The sequence below is a fragment of the Trachypithecus francoisi genome, unplaced genomic scaffold (assembly GCF_009764315.1).
Source record: "Trachypithecus francoisi isolate TF-2019V2 unplaced genomic scaffold, Tfra_2.0 Lachesis_group1, whole genome shotgun sequence".
Classification (NCBI taxonomy): domain Eukaryota; kingdom Metazoa; phylum Chordata; class Mammalia; order Primates; family Cercopithecidae; genus Trachypithecus; species Trachypithecus francoisi.
Window position 1 is genome coordinate 181485811 of NW_022681454.1, and position 24752 is coordinate 181510562.

The 24752-nt window shown below is 43.0% G+C and overlaps 1 long non-coding RNA gene across 1 annotated transcript in view; it reads right to left on the reverse strand.

The window, feature by feature from the left end:
- Positions 1-13987, reverse strand: part of LOC117086232 — a 148255-nt gene extending 134268 nt beyond the window's left edge. The window contains exons 1-2 of the long non-coding RNA XR_004438252.1: positions 13909-13987; positions 5628-5704 (exon numbers count right to left, since the gene is read on the reverse strand). This is a non-coding gene — a long non-coding RNA (uncharacterized LOC117086232). The remainder of the gene's footprint in view (positions 1-5627; positions 5705-13908) is intronic.
- Positions 13988-24752: the final 10765 nt, after the last annotated feature.

Consider the following 24752-nt stretch of genomic DNA (forward strand, 5'->3'; position numbering starts at 1 on the left):
TGGTCTATACCAGTGAAGACATCACTGCAGCACAGCACCTCAACAGAGTGCGCACTGCGACCCAACGCTATCGTCAAGCCATCACCTGAAACTTTCTTGCCTCAGACACCTGAATGGCAGTGTCTTCACTCAGGTCCCCACTCAAATGTCACCCCATCAGCAAGGCCTTCTCCAATAGCACCGTATAAAATGGCAACTCCACTCTCCAAACAAGCACTTCTCCTTTCTCCACATTATGTATCTCTACCCCACTATGGCCATCTAATGAAGTCTACATGTATTTGATTCTACATTAGTTTTTCCTCTCTATATATATTTTTGCTTGTCCAGCCCCATGGACCCAAAAGTACAGTTTGAGCAAGATGTTTGAAACCACCTTTGCAAAAATTATGATAGCAAAAGTAATCAGACATAGCTGAATCCATCTTGCTTGTAACCTCACATGCTGCCCTTGTTCACTCCTGCGCATAGGCCAAGCTAACTATGGGAGGAATTTGGTTTATATTTTAACTTTAAACAAAGACAACAGTCCTTTCCTGAAACTAACTCCCTTCCCAATGGCTCCTATAGATACTATCACTATTGTAAAACCTAACATTGGTGTTTGAGCTATTTTTTGGACCCCGCATTCTGATGGATCAGCTGGCACCACCTGGCCCGGTAACCCATACCAAGAAACTGCTTTATGTGGTCTTGTGACCCTCACCCAGGAACTGACTCAGCATAAGAAGATAGTTTCCAGCTCCAGTGATTTCATCCCTGACCCAACCAATCAGCATCCCCATTCCCTACGCCCCTGCCCGCCAAACTACCCTTGAAAACACCTAGCCTCTGAATTTATTGGGGAGGCAGATTTGAGAATTATCTCCCATCCTTCTGCTTGGTTGGCCCTGTGATTATCAAACTCTTTCTGTGCTGCAAAACCTACTGTTCTCAGTGAATTGGCTTTTCTGGGCAGTGGGCAAGAAGAACCTGTCAGGCTGTTACACCCTCACAGGAGAGAAGAACCTGTCAGGCTGTTACACCCTCACAGAAGAAGATCCCATCAGGCTGTTACACCCTCACAGAAGAAGATCCCGTCAGGCTGTTACACCCTCACAGGAGAACCCGTCAGGCTGTTACACCCTCACAGAAGGAGAACCCGTCAGGCTGTTACACCCTCACAGAAGGAGAACCCGTCAGGCTCTTATACCCTCACAGAAGGAGAACCCATCAGGCTGTTACACCCACACAGAAGGAGAACACGTCAGACTGTTACACCCTCACAGAAGAAGAACCCGTCAGGCTGTTACACCCTCACAGAAGGAGAACCCATCAGGCTGTTACAACGTCACAGAAGGAGAACCCATCAGGCTGTTACAATGTCACAGAAGGAGAACACATCAGACTGTTACACCCTCACAGAAGAAGAACCCGTCAGGCTGTTATACCCTCACAGCACTCAGTGATGGTTCTTAGGTGAAAGGAACAACTTACAAGCAAGTGGATCTGGATGAGTCCAGTCCTGAGATGTGTAGCATGTTTGCTCAGCAGAACAAAGCCTTCAGGGATGTCTGGTTCACATGTGGCAGTCAAAAAAGTTACAATATTAAATTATAAACCGTCCTCCTTCCCTTTCCTTTTTTCCCTTTAAATTCTCAATAAGATTCTATTTTGAAATAAAATAGAACAAAAGCTGATGTGCTACTAGCAAAACCTTCTAAAGCAAATTTCAAAGTAAGAGCAAGTTAAGGCATGCCAATTTATTGTCATACTCTTAGATTAAATTCCCACTTTTTGCCTGTATTTTCACATCTGTAATTTGGAGGAATAACTTCATGGGTTGTTACAAACAGCAATTAATAACTGTGTGCTTTAAGCATTAGTTTTAAGTATTACTTTGTGTGTAGCAAAAAGATTTCTGATAGTGGTATAATTCTTCAAGAGTAGGGTCCTAAGTAAAACAGAATGTCATCCTTACTACTTGACGATTGTCTTCTGAAGTAACATATTCAAACACATGTACTTTACTTACTATGAAGCATTTTATGGCTTTGACAAAACCATTTCAACCCCATTCTTTCCCATGTTTTAAGGGTTTTTTTAGGTGCTCAAACTCAGCACATCTACAAAATATCTCATCATCTTTCCCCCTACATTCTGGGTCTATACCTGAATTCTCTTTGAAGAATAGCAAAATTTCCTTCAAGTCACTCTTACCAATAACTTTGGATATATAGCTTTGTGAAAGGAAAAGAAAATCTCAGGGCCCCAAACTCTCTGCCAAAGGGAAAGCAAGTCACACAAAAAAACTGCCTTCCTCTTGTTCCCAAGCAGACAACTGTAATTTCACATGTGAAATGTAGATTTGCCAAGCCAGAAAAAGGCATACTTGACTTTTTCCACCACTCCTCTCTTTTCACACGTAAAATGAAGATTTTGTGAGTGCTAACCAAAGCCTCGCAAGAATGTAATTACCACACTGCCTAAGTTCTACCTCCCCCTACTTTTTTTTCTTTCCTCCTTCTCGTCCTGACTGATCTTTCCACCTTTAGTATTGAAGTTCCCAAAACCTTCTTCGGAAAAAGCACAGTCCACAGTCCAGGCACATCCTCAACCTTGGCAACATAAACCTCTAAATCTGTCGCAGACACTTGGTTTACAGCATGATGCATCCTGGTGCATGCATTCTGAAGCCAGACTGAGCTGGATCTAAACTCTGTTTTATCAACACCTGTGCAATCTCAGTCAAGAGATTGAAACTCTCCGAGTCCCCAGTTCCTTTGTCATTGAAGTGAGTACAGAGTACTCACTCATAGGTTCCTTGTGAAGAGTAAACGAGATAATGTTCACAAAGTACTTAGCATGCTACTGGCTTATAATATGTATTCAATTAAAATAGATGATGATGATTCAGGCTTTAACCATTTCTTATATTGAGTGCTTTCTTGTGAGTTTTTCTTTCAGGAACATGCAATTCTTCCTGCTCTGGTTTTGTTTATCCGCGTGTCTACAGAGCTGCCAGAGGGTTACATTTAAAGTACATGACTGTTCATGCCAACCTCCTACTGTCCTTCAGTGGCTCCCCAAGGCTTTCTTTCTAAAGTAAAAACTCCTTTCATTAGCACACAAGTCCCTTCACGGCTTGAGTGCCCTCTGTTCCTCTAACTTCATGTCTAATGCTCTCCAGACTTGCCATTTCTGCAACAGACAGATCCAACTGCTTTGAGCACTTCCAATGAGTCATGCAGATCATGCATCTGTACACCCCACCTGAATATACGAGGCACTAGACACTGTCCCAATTTATCAAGCAAATGCTTACTCACATCTTAGGGAAACTTCGTTAATAATTTAAATTCTCCTGTATCTTTTCTCCCCCAGCACAGTGTACGTATATTTGTTGCAAGGCTTATTACATTTTGGTGTGGATGTGATTAACTTGTTTATTTCTTTCCAAGTAATCAAACCAATTCATCTTTCCATCTCACAATGTTAGACACCGTGCTTGGCACATACAGATATATAATGGATATATATTAACTAAGCAGATACATATGTTAAAATGAGATCTGAGTCATGAAGATAATGAGCTTCTCTTTCCCAGCTCACTGCAGTACTCTTCTTATTGTGCCTGATTCTGATGGGCTCCATTTTAGAATTTTAAGGCCGTGAGGTTGTGTTACCAGAAAGGGGTCGCGATCCCGACCCCACAAGACGGTCCTTGGATCTCTCCCACGAAAGAATTCAGGGTGAGTCTCCAGTGCAAAGTAAAAGCAAGTTGATTAAGAAAGTAGCGAAAGTACAGCTACTCCATAAACTGAGTCAGGCGTTTCCAAAAGTAAGAGGAGGAACACGTCCACCCTAGGTACAATGCTTGTATACATGGGGAGATGTGCTCTGCCACAAGGGTTTGTGATAAAGGATTAATTTTCTTAATTACTGTATTTTGCAGGCATCAGTATTATTATCTTTAAAGCAAAATTAGGAATGCCTTTGTTCTCCAGATATCGGGCTATCGGGAACCCCCAGGTCAGGTTTGTTTAATAAACATTATTAATCTGTTTCCTTAACCAGAAACACCTAGAGGCGAGGAATGCCTGGCTTTCTGGGAATGCGGCCCAGCAAGTCCCAGCATCATTTTCCTGCCCCTCGCTCAAGATAGAGTCGCTCTGGCTTCAACACCTCTAATAGTTGACAGGGCTTTATAAAGTAGTAGATCTCTCATCCGAAACAAGAATCCCCACTGCACCTTATTTCAGGAATGAGTGAAAAAGAAAACATCTTCAAAGAGGTTATCTGTGCTCCTGTCTCATACAAGCAAGAGAAAATCCACTGTACTTCACTTAGTACTAAAATGTTAAGTGTCTGCTTCAAGGTGAAAGATTTAACTGCTGTTTTTTACATGTGGCACTGATAAAACTCAAAATGGGTCACAAGGCAGAGTAGCATGACAATGATGTCAGATTTAGGGAGGCACAAGTACTTCTGTCTTTACAGGATTATTTCTTAGATGTCAACTGGGCTCAGAGAGAGTATACTCAAGGTCTTTTTTTCTTCCTTTTCTTTTTAATTAGTGTGGGTCAGAGGAATTTTGGGAGTGGATCGATAGATTGTCAGCTCCCACTACATCAATGTACCTTCCAAGGGAAAATAGACAATTTAGTTAAGCTCTGCATTTCCTGAACAACTTCCGGATCGATAGTTCATTATCTGCTATATTTGCCAATATGTAAAGCCTTCAGGATAGTTGCCATCATTAAGCAAACAAACAAACGAAAATTTCTTCTTTAATTTTTGGTGTTAGCTTTGACCCTTATTCTGCTTGTCACTTTTTCTTTAAGGAATATGCAACTCTAAATGCTTCTCATTTAGACAGTAGCTTTGACATCCAGTACAAGTGGACCACTCACCTTTTACAAAACAGTGAAGCTACTTACCAGATTTCCTGGTTTCTCAAACCACTCTTTTCTATCAGGTGGGAAGGACTATTCTCATGGGAGATCAAGGGCCATTAGATATAATTAACTTTCCCCATCCCTTCCCTCTCAGGAAATGGCTTTTAAACAACTTCCATGCATCCCACCATGGTTTATGATTACATTATATTAAATGTGATGAAGCATTTTCAGAGAGGAGGGCCATCATTACGAAGTGAGTTTAAAAACAAATTCCCATGAGATCTGATAATTATCTTGTGAAGGAGATATCTGCCTACTGTAAGAGGATTTATTTTGTTCATTGCTGTACTCATAATAATAGCTTGCAGTGTGATATAAAAAGGAGAGAGTGAAGCATGCAATCTCAGGAGACCAGTGACACCACTTCAGTTCTATAAAGGAAATCAGGCACAAGGAGACAAAAGCAGTGCAAATAACAATCATATTTGGAAAAAGCATTTGATCAACTCTCAGTCATCTTTCTTGGTTCACACTGATGCAGTTTAGCAGAAACATTTATTGTTCATATTATTCCATGTCTCTGGCTTTCATTCCCACATGCAGTCTAAAAATCAGGTGGAGATATTTAAACCAAAGTACTTCATTCCTTTCCCCAAATGAGGAAGTAGGGATGCAGTAAAAAAACTGCAGAGAAAGAAAGAGCAAGAGCGCGGGGGAAGGAGAGTAGAGATAAGAAGGCTCGCTTACGCGGACACTTGTCAGCAGCAGGAGGTGTGGTCCAGCCGTTCCTCACAGAGCAGGAAACCAGGGGCTGTTGCGTTCAGCTGTGAGCAGAAGACGGGGAGCCTGAAGGTGGCCCTTCCTTATATTATTTAAAGCAAATTTACAAAATCTCATATTCATGCATATGTTAAAGTACAGAATCACATTTCCAGGCCAAGTATAAATGCAATATTGTACTTAGTACCAATTCAAATAAAGAGGAATGGATAATTGCGACCTGTGAGCAACACGCTCACAGCATCAGGATTGGAGCGCCACAGACACTGGTCGTCCGTGCGGCCCTGCGAGAGCGTTGGTTCCATCCTCTCACTTTGCAGATGAAGAATATAAGCCAGAGAGACGAATCACCACAATAAGACCCAGACTGGGGGGTCTTTCCCCACTCAGTTATGCAAAGATTATGTTTATGTTACATACAAGTAAGGGGTGTGTGTGTGTGTGTGTGTGTGTGTCTTTTTGGCCATTTTCAGAGTATAGTATTTCCGTGGACCTCTTATAAGTATTATGTGTCTCAAAACATCAAAAGAGTGTAGAATCCTCGTGGATGGAAATAATGTAATGATATTTATTGCATGCCTGCTAGGTATGCAATGAGGTATGTTACCTATATTGTCACATTCATTCTCAAACAGCCCTATGAAAACATTTCATCTTCCAGGTGAGGTTGCTGACACTCTGAGCAGTTAAGTGCCTCTTACTATGTTGACAAAGAAATGGCAGAATGAGTTTAAACTCATTCTGGGTCACTGGGATCCCAGATTCCTGTCTTTCTACCTCATTAGATTGCCTTCAGCACATCCACTAGCACGGTCTCAGGAAATTCTGTTTGTGAAGTTCCTGCTTGCGTTTTAGCAAGCGAACGAGTCGTTGGAAATAAATAACTGTCCCGTGAATCCCACTCATGACTTTTCTTGACGACCTGATGGCGGCATTCCACAAGATGGAAAATGCTGTGAGATGTCTAAGGAGGGCTGCAGCAGGTTCAGCTGCAACATCAAACATCCGTCTTCCGTTAGCGTCTCCTCTGCACATCATTCACACTTACAGTGCAGCCCAACTTTTCTCAAGAAAAGCCACCATGTCCCGTGAGGCTTTCTGGGCTCTAATCCCAAAAGGACAGTACATTTGGAAACTGCCTTTGAAGCCTGTTCACACATGTCTGCTGCTGAATTTAAGTTTCGAGCGTGTGAGGACTCTCAGCATAGAGGTCCGATAAAGTAGTTGATGAGGATTCACGTGTAAATAATGAAAGAAGCAAGTCGATCTTTGTTGCTGTTATTCTGAGGGAGAAAATAGACCGGCTGGCCTGCCACTCAGAGGCTGCAAGGAATAATTTATCAGGTGATCTTATGTTTGAAACACAAAAATAAGAGTTAGGAACTTTGAAAGTTGGTCAGCATTAATTTTCTGCTAGCAAACAACTAGAGGTGTTGTGAAAACTGCCAGCCAAGGCATTTAATGAGGGGATCTACCATGAAAAACAGGCAGCAGGCACAAGCTCATTCATTATCTTTGTCCCTTACCTGTGAATACTGAACAATTTGTCTTTCTAAATAAGTTATGTTTATATCATGATCATTCAACATAAAAAGAATTATCCAATCTAAAATCACCTAATTTGTCTAGATCGGGGTTTGGCAAATATTTTCTGTAAAAACCGAGATAGTTTTTCTGGCCAAACTGGACAAATCCTGGCCTATTTTTTTTTTATATATAATTGTTAGCAGTAGCATGTTTAATATGAGAAAGTCTTGTTTGTTTACGTTCGAGGACAAAGAGAAAGAGAATTTGGGAGAGATGATTTCAGTAGGCCAGAAGGGAAGCGGCAGTAGGATATTCTAGTACTGCTGCTTCCTTGCTGCGGAGGATTTATCTTTGTACTCTCCACTTGGGAGAGACAATTAACAAGTCTTAATATCAGACTCATGACACAGGTGATTTGCCAGAAAAGAGCCCTCAAGGGCAAATTAAGGAACAGCCCAAAACAATAGGATCCCAAGTTATACAATCATGGCAACCTCTGTCTGTTCAAGACCACACAGCCTCATCTCTCAGTGGCACTTTTTTCCCCCAAAACAAATGCTATTTTCAACATTTGACTTAATTTCACATTGAGTTCCTTTGTTTTTAATTTTTAATTTAATTATTATAGGATGTGATTATTTTGTATTCAATGGGACTTACTTTTCTTTGGATATTATTGTACTTTATCTTAGCGTTTCATCAAATAACAGTATCCTACAGTGTAATCAGGCATCAAGAGATAGAGAAAGATCATGCATGGGTTTAGGGTCCAGGCACTTCTACATGCAAAGCATCTAACTATAGTTTCTCTATGAACCCCAGGTGTCTCATGTATGAAATGGACAGATAAGGCTGGGCGTGGTGGCTCATGCCTGTAATCCCAGCACTTTAGAAGGCTGAGGCGGGTGGATCACCTGAATTCAGGAGTTCGAGATCAGCCTGGTCAACATGGTGAAACCCTGTCTTTACTAAAAATACAAAAAATTAGCTGGGCATGGTGGCTGGTGCTTGTAATCCCAGCTACTCAGGAAGCTGAGGCAGGAGAATCACCTGAACCCAGGAGGTGGAGGTTGCAGTGAGCCAAGATAATGCCATTGCACTCCAGCCTAGGTGACAAGAGTAAGACTCAAAAAAAAAAGAAAAAGAAAAAAAGAAAAGAAAAGAAAGAGAAAGAGAGAGAGAAAGAAAGAAGGAAAGAAAGAAAGAGACAGGGAAGGAAGGGAGGAAGGGAGGGGGATTTTCTCACTTCTAAGGTCATTGTGAGAACTGGAGATGACACAGGCCCAGTGTTTGTTATAATGTCTAGCCCATCCTAGATATTCAGTGCTGGCTGTTCATAGTCTCATATAGCAAAGTACTCCTTTCAAAGCCATGTCACTTTGTTTCTGTCTCTCATTTTGTTAAGCAGCTGAATATAATGTCTATTATGTGTGGGAGTCTCCTTTTTCTCTCCTTTATCTCTAAACAATTTATATTATGAATCATTGGGATGGGTGTTTTACTGTCTAGAACTCATATTTTCCTATAACTTCCCTTTTGACTCATTATACTTAGTGAACTAAGTTTCCAGTAACAGTCCAGGAGGCAGGGGCATGTTTCATGACTGACAGTGGTTTCGTGCTGCGAAGACATTAAAAGGCTTGATTTTCCATGGTCATACTTTATTTTTCCTGGACTTTATGCTCTGCTGATGGTGATAGCACAAGGATTCCTATAAGTCTGTACATAATAATATAGTTATTTGTGGAATTTGGAGCTTAGAATATGTTTTTTTTTCTTTAAAACAGAAAATTGTAATAGATTCCCTTAAAGGGCTGTCCTCTCACACAATAAAAATTAGCTGTCTTACTAGGTAAAACTATTTTATTTTGTAATGATTAAACTAGTATGTCCATTCACCTCATGTCTCTCAACAGTTTCTTGTCAAATTTGGGGAAAAACAAAAGTGACTTTATAAGATTACCGTATTCCAAACGCTAGAGTGCATCATGCCTGGGAGAAAGACCAAATGGGACAGGATATATGCTCGGCCTCTACTTGGCTGTGTAAAGTTTTCTTGAAAAAGAGACATTTTATCTTTTGAAAGAGAGCATGACTTTCCCTTGCACTGTGATCTGTGAGCTGCAACCGGGAGCACCCTTGGCAGTGCAGACCCTAAGGCAAACCTGCCACGTGTGTCTCTCCTTCTCCCAAGAATGTTTCCTACAGGCGAAACAAGAACAGTAGAGTGAGCAGGAAAGGCTGTCTTGAAGTGGAAAGGAAGTTACTAGAGCATATTCTGAGAGGCCTGTGAATGTAGAAAGGTGGAGACCCAATGACATTTAGAGGAAGAGGACTGAACATTATGTTTTAACACCACCTGATTAACCTACCCTGTCCGTGGAATACAGGGCCACGGCCGCGGTCTGGTCATTTCCCATGACTTCCAGTGAGCCCGGTGCTGAGAGTGCGCGTCATCTCCAACATCCTCCCATCAAGAGTGACAACCTCAGCGGCCACGCTCAGTTTCACGGGCTGTCAGCACACTGGGAATACAGAGGGGGCCCTTGGAGACATTCCTGGACAGGACGCGCACAGCTAGCGCTGGCTCAGCAGGAAGGCAGGCCCGGGCCCGCACGCTGCGGTCGGCCTCTGCCCTGGGCCCAGGGGTCGCAGCCGCCGCGCCCCCTGCGGGAAGGACCGTGCGCCCTGGGCGCGAGGCTCACACCCAACCCCGGAAGCGCGGCAGCGGGGCCAACCCGGGAGCCCGCGCTCGGGCGTCCTCACAGTCGTAGCAAATAGGCTCCATCAAGGGGCTCGCACCGGGAGGCCAAGTACGGCCTTGGAGCGCCAGCCGCATCCACTTCACGCTGCCTTCTAGCTCCTCCGCCCCACGCCCGCCCCACGCCCGCCCCACGCCCGCCCCACGCCCGCCCCACGCCCGCCCCACGCCCGCCCCACGCCCGCCCCACGCCCGCCCCACGCCCGCCCCACGCCCGCCCCCACACCCGCCCCCACACGCGCCCCACGCCCGCCCCCACACGCGCCCCACGTCCGCCCCACACCCGCCCCCACACCCGCCCCCACACCCGCCCTTCCGCGTCCCTCGGGCCGGGGCGCCCCGGGAGGCCTCGCGGCGCGTGGGGGGTGGGGGGCGTCCCGAGCAGGGCGCCCCAACCCCCGGGATGTTTCTTTCCTCCTCAAAATATCAGCTCCTTCAAGACTTCAGGTAACACTGATTTCTAGTGCAAGGATTTTGGATTTTTGAAACAGAATTCTTTTTTTGTTTGTTTTGTTTTGAAACAGAATTCTATTATGTGGAAGATACTGACCAGTTTCACAGAGAATCCACAAGAGGGTCTCTTCTCGCCAAACAGTGGTGAAATGCCTGTCCTTGTCGTCTTTACTTGCATTAGACAAAGAGAATCCTTCGCCCGCCAGGCGTGGCGGCTCACGCCTGGAATCCCAGCACTTTGGGAGGTCGAGGCGGGCGGATCACCGGGTCCGGAGATCGAGACCATCCTGGCCAACACGGTGAAACCCCGTCTCTACTAAAAATACAAAAAGATTAGCCTGGCGTGGTGGCGGCGCCTATAGTCCCAACTACCGGGAGGCTGAGGCAGGAGAATCGCTTGAACCCGGGAGGCGGAGCTTGCAGTGAGCCGAGACAGCACCACAGCACTCCAGCCCCGGCCACAGAGCTAGACTCCGTCTCAAAAAAAAAAAAAAAAAAAAACTGTCACCCAAGTTCTAGCAATTCTTTGTCAGTACATACATTTTTGAACTTCTTTTCAATATCTGGTCTTTTCAGGAAAAAAGAGAGAGAGAGAATCCAGAAGTTTTTGAATAATTGCTTAATTGAACTTGTTTCATGCTCTTTCTATTCCCCCTCCCCCTCACACAGAATAGATAGTGCATCATCTCCTTTTATCTCTTGTTTTGTCTCTGTGGGTTTTGTTTTTTTTTTTTAACATCATTCATGCTATAAATTATTTTTTGTTCGTTTATACTTTGCTTCTTTTTTTTATTTTTCCATAAGTTATTGGGGTACAGGTGGTATTTGGTTACATGAGCAAGTTTTTTAGTGGTGATTTGTGAGATGCTGGTGTACCTATCACCCGAGCAGTGTAGACTGCACCATATTTGTAGTCTTTTATCCCTTCCCCCTCCCACTCTTCCCCCCAAGTCCGCAAAGTCCATTGCATTGTTCTTATGACTTTGTGTTCTCGTAGCTTAGCTCCCACATATCAGTGAGAACCATATGATGGTTTGGTTTTCCATTTCTGAATTATCTCTTGGAGTAATAGTCTCCAATCTCATCCAGGTCACTGCAAATGCTGTTAATTTATTTCTTTTTATGGCTGCGTAGTATTCCATTGCATACATATACCACAGTTTCTTTATCCACTTGTTGATTGATGGGCATTTGGGTTGGTTCCATGATTTTGCAATTATGAATTATGCTGCTATAAGCATGAATGTGCAAGTATCTTTTTCAAATAGTGACTTATTTTCTTCTGGGTAGATACCCAGTAGTGGGATTGCTTGATCAAATAGTAGATCTACTTTTAGTTCTTTAAGGAATCTCCACACTGTTTTCCATAGTGGCTGTACTAGTTTTCCCACCAGCAGTGTAGAAGTGTTCCCTGTTCACCGCATGCATGCCAACATCTATTGTTTTTTGATTTTTTTTTTTATTATTATGGCCATTCTTGTAGGAGAAAGTTGGTATCGCACTGTGGTTTTGATTTGCGTTTCCCTGATCCTTAGTGATGTTGAGCATTTTTTCATGTTTGCTGGTCATTTGTATGCCTTCTTTTGAGAATTGTCTATTCATGTCCTCAGCCCACTTTTTGATGGGATTGTTTGTTTTTTTCTTACTGATTTGTTTGAGTTTGTTGTAGATTCTGGGTATTAGTCCTTTGTCAGATGTGTAGATTGTGAAGATTTTCTACCACTCTGTGGATTGTCTGTTTACTCTGCTGACTGTTCCTTTTGCCTTGTGAAAGCTCTTTAGTTTAATTAAGTCCCAGCTATTTATCTTTGTTTTCATTGCATTTGCTTTTGGGTTCTTGGTCATGAAATCGTTGCCTAAGCCAATGTCTAGAAGGGTTTTTCCGATGTTTTCTTCCAGAAATTTTATCGTTTCAGATTTTAGGTTTAAGTCCTTAATCCATTTTGAGTTGATTTTTGTATACGGTGGGAGATGAGGATCCAGTTTCTTTCTCCTACATGTGGCTGCCAATTATCCCAGCACCATTTGTTGAAAAGGGTGTCCTTTCCCCAGTTTAGGTTTTTGTTTGCTTTGTCAAAGATCAATTGGCTGTAAGTATTTGGGATTATTTCTGGGTTCTCTATTCTGTTCCATTGGTCTGTGTGCCGGTTCCTTCCCTGATTAGCTTGATAACTAACCTCCTGAATTCTTTTTCAGTTAAATCAGGGATTTCTTCTTGGTTTGGATCTATTGCTGGTGAACTAGTGTGATTTTGGCATGGGTGTGGAAGAGCTTCGTTTTGCCATATTACCAGGGTTGGTTTTCTGGTTCCTTCTCGTTTGGGTAGGCTTTCTGAGGGAAGGTCTAGGGCTGAAGGCTGTTCTTTTGTCCCCCGGGCTGTTCCCCTGCTGTAGTACTCCCTTCCTTTTCCTACGAATGTGGCTTCCTGAGAGCCAAACTGCCGTGATTGTTGTCTCTCTTCTGGGTCTAGCCACTCAGTGAGTCTGCCCAGCTCCGGGATGGTACTGGGGTTTGTCTGCAATGTCCTGTGATGTGAACCGTCTATGGGTCTGTCAGCCGTGGATGCCAGCGCCCGTTCCAGTGGAGGTGGCGATGGGAGGCAAGGAGAGTGCAATGGACTCTGTGAGGGTTTAATGCTCTATTTCTGTGCTGGTGTTACAGCCTCCTGCCGGGAGGTGGCCTTTCCAGAGAGCATCAGCTGTGGTAGTGTGGAGAGGAACCGGTGGTGGGCGGGGCCCTAGAACTCCCAAGATTTTATGTCCTTTGTCTTCTGCCTCCAGGGTGGGTAGGGAAGGACCCTCAGGTGGGGGTGGGATAGGCGTGTCTGAGCTCAGGCTCTCCTTGGTCAGGCCTTGCTGCGGCTGCTGTGGGGGCTGGGGTGAGACTCCCAGGTCACTGGAGTTATGTACCTGGGAGGATTATGGCTCCCTCTGCTGAGTCATGCAGGTTGTCAGGGAAGTGGGGGAAAGCCGCGATCACAGGGCTCACCCAGCTCCCACGCAAACCGAGGGGCCGGTCTCCCTGCCACCGTGCACCCCCCAGCAGTCCGCAGTCCGTTTCCAGGTGGGAGAGGGAAACGGGCTTGAAAACCTGCCCCAGGCTACCCGCCTCGCAGCTGCCAGAGAAAAAGACTTGGTTCCTCCCCCGCCTGCGGAGGCTGCACACCGGATTCCTGCGCTCCTCTGACTTCTGGCCAGGAGGATTCTCACCCAGTTCAAATTGTGACAAAGTTCAGCTAGAGATTCCCTTCTCCCTGTGGAGTTCTGCCCCCTCCTCTCCCGATGGATGCCTGTGGCGCCAGCAGGAATGGGCTGCTCTGGGACCCAGCGACCCCCCGGCCTTTCCGCTGCTTTCTCTCCCCCTGTATTTCTCCTGGCTCTCCAGATGGACTCAGCCCCAGGTGAAGCTGGAAATCCTCCCGCAAACAGACCTTCAGCTTCCCCAGTGGGGGTGTGTGTTTGGGAGACGAGGGTCTCCCTTTCCCACTTCTGCAGTTGGGGCACTCACACTTCTGCGGGGGCCTCCGGGTCCTGCAGGAGCAGTCTGCTTCCTTCAGAAGGTCTGTGGGTCCTCTCAGGACTGCTGGTTTGTTCTTGCAGTCTATCTGGAGCTAAAATTCACAATGCGAGCCCGCATGCTGCCCTGTCCGGAGCTGCAATCTAGTCCTGCCTCCTGTCCACCATGATGATCTGTTCTTCTGCTGTAAGTTCATTCCAGATCCATATTCTTTCTCAGCGGCCCTTGAAGTGTGTGTCAGAAGCCGTAACCGCTGTGTGCTACCCACCTCTATGCAGGGCACCTTCATTTCCATGGGTTGCATTTATAATTATTGGCTTATTATTATATTTTTCTATGTCACTTTACATTTCTTAGTGTTTCCTACATACTTAGCATATTTCTACACTTTTTTTTCTCTCTAATTCCCAAATGAGAAGAAAGCAAATACCAACAGTATTTTCTTTCTTTGATCATATATCCTTCTGTTCTTGTGTCAGGAAAATGTGAAGATTCAAGAGATAATTGAAAGATGATTTTAAAAAGTATTTAACATTTATTTTAAAAGCGCTAAATTTTGTTAGCAAAAAGGCCTCTGTTAAATGTTGGGAGAAAAGAAAGACTTTCTTGTGTCAGGAAAATCTGAAGATTCAAGAGGTAATTGAAAGATGATTTTAAAAAGTATTTAACATTTTTTTTTAAGCACTAAATTTTGTTAGCAAAAAGGCCTCTGTTAAATGTTGGGAGAAAAGACTTTCTTGTGTCAGGAAGACCTGAAGATTCAAAAGATAATTGAAAGATGATTTTAAAATGTATTTAACATTTATTTAAAAAGCACTGAAGTTTGTTAGCAAAAGGCCTCTTTTTCTGTGAACATTAGTTGGGAGAAAAGAAAGACTTCTGGAATTTCATGGAAACATTATTCGCATGTATTTACCAATTGGTTATATGAGACATGAAGTTTTTTCCTAAGAGATAAATTCTGATCTTATACAAACCAGAGAATCTATAGGATAAGAGGTGGATGGGAGAGATGAACATCACATATACATCTAGCATCTACTAATTATTAATAATAATTAATTATATTATTAATATAATAATAGAAATTAGTAAAACATTTCTTGAGTACAGTTAGCAATCTGTATTGAAAGCCTTAAAACACAAATGTAAAGTTACTCATCAAATCCAAAGAAAATAATAATGAGAGTAGGCAAAAATTTAGCTGTAAAAGTGACCATCAAGTGTTACTTATAATAGCCAAAAATTGGAAACCATCTCCATGGTCAGCAACATAGGATGAGTTAAATTTATGGTGCACCTGTAAAATGGAATAGGAACCAATCGTTTAAAATGGTGTTTGATAAAACTAATAATGCACAGTAGGACTCTTTGAAAGAAGTAGACTTTAAGCCTCCATGTCCGTATGATTCCATTATTTACATACAGACCAATATATACATGATAAGTAAAGTACATTGTTCAAAATCATAATAATGTTTACTATAAAGAATTAACAAATACGTTCTATTTTCTTCCTTTTTATTTATCTGAGTTTCAAAATTTTCATAAATAAATATATTATAATTTGTTAAAGTGCTCCTTCAAAATAATAAATTCCTTTCAAAAGAAGACTGGCAGTAATGAACAGGGAAAAGGCAACTGATAAATAATTGAACACTTCAAGAGAAATGTCTTTCATAATGTTAATGCCATGAGTGGAGAGGTATTAATTTGAAAAATTTTACAGAAAAGAAAAATGGCGACTGCTTTTCACAAGATTTAATCCAAGTCTAGAATAAACAAGGAAGGAAAGAGGCTGACTTGGTTGAAGTGAGCAAAGCAGAAGCAACAGTAGTTGGTACCTGGCTTAAGGATTGGCTTTAAATCTTCTGTATAACAAATGTTAACTAATTCAGAGGCCTCTAAGCAGAGAGGAATAAAGGTGGGCGATAGACACCTTCTCTTTAGTAATCAGAAAAATTAAGGCAAACTTGCCATCAGTTGAGATACCCAGTAATTTTTTTTTTTTTTTTTTGAGACGGAGGCTTGCTCTGTCGCCCAGGCTGGAGTGCAGTGGCGCTATCTCGGTTCACTGCAAGCTCTGCCTCTCGGAGATACCCAGTAATTTTTTACTTGCGTGTTCCTCTTGGCTTTGTATATAATTATTGCAAATATATCTTATAGCCTAATTCCTTTCCTTGATGTTTTAAAACTCCTAGTGTTTCTTTCATGCTGCAGTGCCTTCCTTCAGTTCAACTAATGGTCACAGAAAATCTGCAGAATGAGCAGGTAAATCCTGGAACCTCATAATGTCAGGAAGTAGAGCAGAGAAGGAGGGGTATGGGCAGGTGCGCGGCTTGGCCTCTCTCAGTGCTCGGGTGCGTGGTACAGGTGAGCGAACACCTCGGCTTGCTTGTGCCCATAGACACATTAAATACCAGACAATTAAAATAAGACAAAATCAACACTTTCCTGGAACACTGGGGGCAAGATCAATCCCAGGCAAACAGCTGCCTGTGGGGCGGCCCTTTTGATATTCTACTTTCTCAAATTATTCTTCTGTTCTTTCATTTATTCATCAAACATGTTTTGCTCCCTACAACATGCCATGTACTTTGCTAAGTTTAGGGTATATAGATAAATAAGCCATGACTGATTCTAGCACAAGAATATGTATAAAATTGTAAATCTGTATAAAAGAATAGAGGCAAAGAGGCAGAGTGACACAGTGACCAAGTGTGGACTTGGTGGGTGAGTTAGAGTTTCAGAACTCCTATGTGTCATTTATGTGACTTGGGTAACTTATTTAACTTCCATGAGCTTCAGTTTAAGTATCCTAAAAGGGGATAAAATGCCTATGTTAGGAAGTTTCAGTGGAAATTAAGTCAAAGGAAAGAGTGTGGTAAAGCAGCGAGCGTATGTTTGGGACACAATAGCAGCCAAATTTATTGCTTAAGCATTACACATATGTAATGTGTCTCCTGCTTACCTTTTTTTTTTTGAGACGGAGTCTCTCTCTGTCGCTAGGCTGGAGTGCAGTGGTGCCATCTCGGCTCACTACAAGCTCCACCTCCTGGGTTCGAGCGATTCTTCTGCCTTAGCCTCCCGAGTAGCTGGGACTACAGGCACCGCCACCATGCCCACCTAATTTTTGTATTTTTAGTAGAGACAGGGTTTCACCATGTTGGCCAGGATGGTCTCGATCTCTTGACCTTGTGATCCACCCGCCTCAGCCTCCCAAAGTGCTAGGATTACACCTCACCCAGCCCCTGCTTATCTTGTTTGATGAAAAGTTTCAAGTGGCTCAGGTCCTGCGTGGCCGGCAGGGACAGATGGGGAGAGGTCTACCCTCATTCCTGGGCCACTACACAAGCTGTAAAGGATCTGTAAGCTCTGTTACCTCACCTTTGGAAGAATCATTCTTTCTCCCCAGGGTGCAGACACACCTACAGGTTTTGGGGAGCAGAAAATCTCATTCCACAAGTCTTAGCACAAATCCTTTTCCCTGTCACTTAGGCCAGCTTCTGAGTCTCTGTCTTAGCTTTGCAGCGGCTGCCATGCTCAGGAATGTGGTCTCTAGCGTATCAGGTGTGAGCAGATGTGGGAAATACACCAAGAACACATAGACCAAAGTTGCGTGATACAACCACAGAGGTGTCAGAACAGAGGAGTCCCCAGATCCACCCCCATGAGGTCAAGAAAGATTTCTCAGAGAAGGCATCCTTGGAAACCGGGTATTGTAAGAAAATAAGAAATCGCATGGGTAGGACAGATATGGGAGGGTATTCCATGCAGATGAAATAAATTATCAAGTACTGAATCACAAATTATATATTTGTGTATACCCCATTTGTTCCCATCTGGTGAGTGCCAATAACGGCATTTTAATGCCCACATCACCACGGCTCTTCCTAGCCACACTGAAGGGCACCAGGCAACCCTGTCTTCAGACATGCTCCATCCACTGTTCTCTATCCCCGAACCTGTAGGAAAATATCAAAGATGTTTAGAGAGAAGTGCACTCATGTTCTGCTGCTCCCCTTTCTCCATGGAAAGCTGCTCACAGTTCAGTGGAGTGGCCCACAAAGGTCAGTGTCTATGTCAGGGGGAGACAGTAGATCCTGCTGGATGGAGGGCGTGCGGTTCCTCCCCCACAGCTTGACACTCCCAAAACATAGCGACAACTTTGTTCAAGTGCAAAAAGAACAATTCGGATTTGTATTGGAGAAACCTTACTCTGGCTGCTGGGTGGGGACCAGAGTTAGGGAGAACCATTAGGAGCCTGTCCTCGTTATTCAGGTACAAAATTATCATGGCATGAGTTGGCAGTGGCAGTTGTGATGAAGGGAAGTGGATAAACTTGAGAGAGATTCAGAAGGAGAATCAATAGCACTTTGTGGTCAATTGGAGACCCCGAGCAACAACAGGGCAAAGTCATGGGTAATTTAGCAGATTCCGGATGGGAAAAGGGCTGCAGAGTGGTGCTGGGCCCTCCCTACATTTGGGAGCACTGAGTGTGTGTGTGTGTGTGTGTGTGTGAGTGTGTGTGTGTGAGTGTGTGTGTGTGTGTGTGTGTGGAGCTGGGTAAGTGTTTGGGACAGGGAAACTGGGACAATTACTCAAGGTTGAAACTCAACTTAGAGTTGGAGATGCCTGTGGGATATTCAAGCAGGGGGTTTCCACCAAATATCACAAGCTGGTCCCATTTCATCTTTGTGCATTTCCATGGGACTAGAATGAGCCCCGGGCCTCTGTGAGCCCAGGCCAGCTCTTCGCCCACATCCTCCACACCATCCTTCCCAGTGGCCCCAGGCCATGCTGAGCCCCCAGCACCGGAATGCCTGGAGTCCCACTGTGTGTGCAGTTCACGAGCGCTCAGCAGATGCTGCCTCCCCGGTAAATCACAGCCTCCCCTCACCAACAAAAGGGCTGCAAACAGAAAGTGGGAAGTAAAATATATAAATATATATATATATATATTTGTTTGTTTAGGTTGTTGGAAAAAGCCAGGAAATGCAAAGGTTTTAAATGATGAGAAACCAGATGAGATGAGGATAATCTCTCTTTATAAAGGACAGGAGAAACTGACTCTATGTTCATGACGTTAACAGCTAACCGTTAGGGAATGCTGGCTGTAAGTTCAGCGTTGTCCTACACACTTCACGTACCTTATTACTGTGTTCATCACAATAACCCTATGAAGTAGAAACTGTTGCTATTGTTGTTTCTACAGATGGTAAAACTGAAGCTCAGAGAGTTTAAGTCACTTTCCCCGAAGTCACACAGCTAGGAAGCACTAATCAAGTCAGGAAGTCTTTTTTTTTTTTGAGACAGAGTCTGGCTCTGTCACCCGGGCTGAGTGCAATGGTACAATCTCGGCTCACAGCTGCCTTTGCTTCTTGAGTTCAAATGATTCTCCTGCCTCAGCCTTCCACATAGCTGGGATTACAGGCACGCACCACCATGCCCAGCTAATTTTTGTATATTTAGTAGAGACGGTGTTTTGCCATGTGGGCCAGACTGGTCTTGAACTCCTGACTTCCAGCGATCCACCTGCCTTGGCCTCCCAAAGTGCTGGGATTACAGGCATGAGCCACGTGCTCAGCCAGGAAGCCTATTATAAATCAGAATTCTAACTTGGTAGTTTGGGCTCTGAAGCATTCAAATAATCTTAATTTTTAAAGGAATAAACACATATTAATGAAGACTCATTCTTAACTTACAGAAGGGAGTTGCCTTTAGAGGTGTATTTTGAGTCTTTATACATATACGCTTTCTGTGCACTCTGTTCCTAAAAGAAGTAAAAGTTCCATCTCCTAAATTTTTTAATGGGAATTTACATTTTTATTGCTATAACTGAACGACTTAGTCTACTTTGATCATATTTTACTGTCAAATACCATTTTTTTGTTTTTCCTAAGTAAATAATTGTCTTATTTGTTTGCTTAGTTGTCCATGTAACTATTAGTAATTCATCTTCAAGCTTCTTATTTATTTATTTATTATTTATTTTTTGAGACAGGATCTGACTCTGTCACCCAAACTGGAGTGCAGTGGTGCAATCGTGGCTCACTGCAGCCTACAGCCTTGACCTTCCCCGGGCTCCAGTGATCGTCCTGCCTCAGCCTCTCGAGTAGCTGGGACTACAGGCATGCACCACCACACCCAGCTAATTTTTGTATTTTCTGTAGAGATGGTGTTTCACCATGTTGACCAGGTTGGTCTCGAGCTCCCGGGCTCAAACAATTCACCTGCCTTGGCTTCCCAAAGTGCTGGGATTACAGGTGCGAGCCACCGCACCTCACCAATATCTTCAAATTTTCTGAGAAAAATATGATACTCTTCTCAACCTACCACCTAAAATTTAGCATAAATTTATTTTTTAAAAGTAGCCCCAATTTATTAACTAGATGCTGTGTACTAGGCATAGCGCTAAGTAGCTTCCACTATTTGTAATTTTCACAGGAGTTCTATTCACTAATTATGAGTCCCATATTCCACCTAGACACATTGAGTTTTGAAGGACTTAAGCCATTTCTGCTTAGCAAGCGGAAGGGTAGAGTGGGACTTGAATCTATGACTGACCAATCTCAGAATCCAAACTAGTTTCTCTACCCTTTCTTTTTTTTTTTTTTTTTTTTTTTTTTTTTTGAGACGGAGTCTCGCTCTGTCACCCAAGCTGGAGTGCACTGGCCAGATCTCAGCTCACTGCAAGCTCCGCCTCCCGGGTTCACCCATTCTCCTGCCTCAGCCTCCCGAGTAGCTGGGACTACAGGCGCCCGCCACCTCCCCCGGCTAGTTTTTTTTTTTGTATTTTTTAGTAGAGACGGCGTTTCACCGTGTTAGCCAGGATGGTCTCGATCTCCTGACCTTGTGATCCACCCGCCTCAGCCTCCCAAAGTGCTGGGATGACAGGCTTGAGCCACCGTGCCTGGCCTCTACCCTTTCTTAAAACAAACCTTTGCAACTCAGGACTTGCGAAATTGGCAAGCCCTTGAGAACACAGCTAGTGGCCATGGTAAACTACTGAAGCTCTCCAAGCTGAGCTCAGGCTGCACACTGGAATCCCATCTGAGTTTCAGAGGAGGGGAAAGCTTCCTTTCTCCAAGGGTTGTCAGGAGTAACTCACTGTTCTGGGCAAAGGTGGCCACGGTGCTAAATACAGACGGTAAACTACACTCCTTCTGGAAAGAATAAAATCTAGTAAATACACGTGAAAGATGACAGCTGATGTATGGGAAAATGGAGTGAACACATGAGTTTTAATATTCTGAATGTGTAAAAAGGCTATTTCTTATTATAAGGGCGCTCTGTACATTTTGTCAGTACAGAAGAGACAAAGGCACTAAGACTTTTAAAACTGAGTGTCACCTACATTCTCAGCTTGGATGGATGGTAGAAAATTGCCTCATGAATCATGTGGGATAGATGGAAAGGGGAAGTGGAAAAATGGAACAAGTTCCAGCTGTGAAACAAAAAGGATTTTTGAGTCCGTTCCCTGAGTTCAACAAAAAGCTGTGTGATATTTGGAGGAGTCTCCTAACTTCTTAGCGCTTCAACTTACTTGACCATAAATTACAGACTGTAATACCTACTTTATAAGACAAGCAAACAAATACATGCGCGCAAGGATAATGTGGAAAAGTAAAGCATTCACTCCACAGTTACTGTTCTTAACTCCTATTTTTCATAGTGACATACCTCTAAAATGTTTTTATATGCGTTATTTCATTTAACCACACAATACTATAAGATGTTTAAAGATGTGGAGCTAGAATATAAAATTCCCAATTTTAACATTTGAAAACAAGAACTATAATTTTAAAGTATAGTATTATAAGAATAATAACACTTCTTTAAGACTATTCTTAACTATTTTATATTTAAACACATTCTTTTACTGTTAACTTCAAATTCACTGCATTGTATTATGAAAGGACCATTTTAATGATCTTTCTGACTGTCAGAAGTTCTCTTGCTCATTCTTTCATGGAAGATAGGTGCTGTTATGTTCTTGTTTATTTTTTCTACATATAATTATCTTATTGTGAAAGGCTGTTTTTCAAGAAATAGTAAAGTAACTATCTCACTGCTTACCACAAATTCTAATAATTAGATGGTGAAATGAGACCCACCTAAGATGATTAAAGAGTTAGAAAATATGGCCTAAGTAGAAGCATTAACACAATTATGCTGTATACTTTTTAATCCTTTCTTTAAAAGAATGAGTTGATTTAATAACAAACTGTTTCAGGTAGCTGCCAATAATATTTCTATCTTTATTTCTTTTTTTTATTTTTTCATTTCTCTTTGAGATGGAGTCTCAGTCTGTCACCCAGGCTGGAGTACAGTGGTGCTATTTTGGCTCACAGCAACTTCGGCCTCCTGGGTTCAAGCGATTCTCTTGCCTCAGCCTAAGTAGCTAGGATTACAGGCATGCACCACCATGCCTGGCTAATTTTTGTATTTTTAGTAGAGACGGGCTTTCACCATGTTGGTCAGGCTGGTCTTGATCTCCTGACCTCATGATCCGCCCAACTTGGCCTTCCAAAGGCCAAGAAGAAGATTTCTTATAGATCAAGAAAAACTGAGTTTTTATTGCTGCATGAGATAGATAGTTTATGAATAAAGGGTAATCTTTCTTAGGATTTATGTAGAGGCAACATGACTTAGCTGAAAGAGCTAGGAATTGGAAGACCTGTATGATGACCCAACTCTTCTCCGTAATTGGTGGCTTGATCTTGGCCACGTTTTCAGATGAGCCTCCCTTGCTTGTTCGTAATGGGAAGAAACTGTGTGTGCCTCCCACCTCACCTGTTGTGAAGGTCCAAATACGAAAATAGATAAAAAGCACTTTGTAAAATGTAAGGGCTACAGATTTAGCTGTTTTTGAGTGAGGGAATTGGAGACAGAAATCTTTTTTTTGCTGAAAGTCTTCCAAAGTAGGTCAGAACCTCATTTTTCTGGGGGTAGTTCTAGCCAGTCTTTTCCACAAGTAGCAAGAAAGACTAGAGCAGCACTGTCAACATTTGTCATGGGGTGGTCGGGGGGTTTGTTCTGCTTGGTCGGGGGATTTGTTCTGCTTGCATATATAGCTGAAAACTTTGAGATTCTTTATGAACTGACTTGACAAGATACTACATCACCAGCTGTGATTATCTGGTATAAAAGCCTCATAGGGATCTTGCTGTTTGTCCTGAACTCTCTCTTTTTTGCAACTCCTGTGTCTGGCAAGTACATACTCCCTTCTTGGTACCACACTGGGACACCTTGCTGTGCTGCAGTCATCATTGTTGAATCTGACATGGCTTCCCTCATTCGTGCAGTAGGAAATTCACTAATCAATAACTGTATGCCAGCTGTGGCTGCCAGCCGCTCTTTACCCTGCCCTGTTGTACTTGCACATCCACATTCCTTCCCTCTCAACTGCCTGTCTCCACAGCGGAAGCTGGACACCCTGAACATTCTAAAACTGATTTTAAGTCTAACAGGATGAGAATGTCCTACCAGGCTACCTGAGAACTTGATCCATAAACTTCACTGGCCACATATCCCCACTCTTTCAGAAATTCCTTATATTTTATTGTAAAAATTGTTGTTATAGGGTTAAGTGCTGCTAGGAAGGTCATGCCGCAAGGAGAGCAAACCGCCCTTGTGTCCTGGGCATGTCCTGATTGTTTCCACTTCAATTGGTGCCACTGTTGTTTTTATCAAGACCTGAAATTATTCTGTAATTTCCTTCCAGCACCAAAGATGCCATGTTTTGAAATATTTTTATCTATTAAAGTACATTTCATTCAGTAATATTTTTGTTTTTATTAATCAGATCTATCAATCAAAATTCATGATCAGGGTGAGACAACTATTTGTTACCACCCATGGCTGATAAACTTGCAGCCAGAAGCAAACAATTTTACGGTTTTTCTTAGCCTGGGCTGCTTTAGGGAGTGTAAATTTATGAATCTCCGTTTCACTGTTTGGAAGTGTCTATAAGAGCTCTGTTACGGAGTGCAGGTTTTGGTTCCCCCATTCTGCCCCCTCTTCCACATGTCAGAGCCCTGACCCCCGGGAGATGGTGTTTGGAGCTAGGGCCCTTGGGAGGTAATTAACTTTAGATGAGATCATGAGGGTGGGCCCCTCATGATGGGATTAGTGGCCTTCTAAAGAGAGGAAGAGAGAGAGATCTTTCTCCAAACATGTGCATCAAGGAAAAACCATGTAAGAACATAGCAGCAAGAAGGCAACATTCTGCAAATTAGGAAGAGGGCCCGTACCAGAATCCCACAGTGCTGGCAGCCTGATCTCAGCCCTCCAGACTGCAGAACTGTGAGAAATAAGTATCTGTTGTTTAGGCCACATAGTCTACGGTATTTTGTTACAGCAGCCCTAGTTCTCTAAGAGGAGCCCACTCAATCCTCTTGCGATCTCCTTGCACCCTTAGGATTGAGAACTTTCAACATGTGAACCACTGCAGCAGAACAAGACCCTGCAGCAGAACAAGACCCTTGAAACAGGTTTGTGATTGTAATTCCTGAATGCTGACCGTGATGTGTGAATTACAATATGTGGCTTTCATTAATTCAACATTGATTTGAGCCATTCTATTCAATTATATTATCAGTCACCATATATTAGTTATTCTGTGGGCTCAGGAAAATATGCTAAATATTTTATTTGTGTTGGAAATAGATGTTGTTTAAGACAAAGTATTTGTAAATGCTCTCCTCTTTTCTGTAGGATTTTTTTTCTTTTGGATACAAATATAGTTAAAGCTCATTGAGAACCTGCCTGATGGATGCTTCTAAGCCTTGTTTCTAACAGTTCCCCAACACTTGAAGGAACTGAGCATTAGA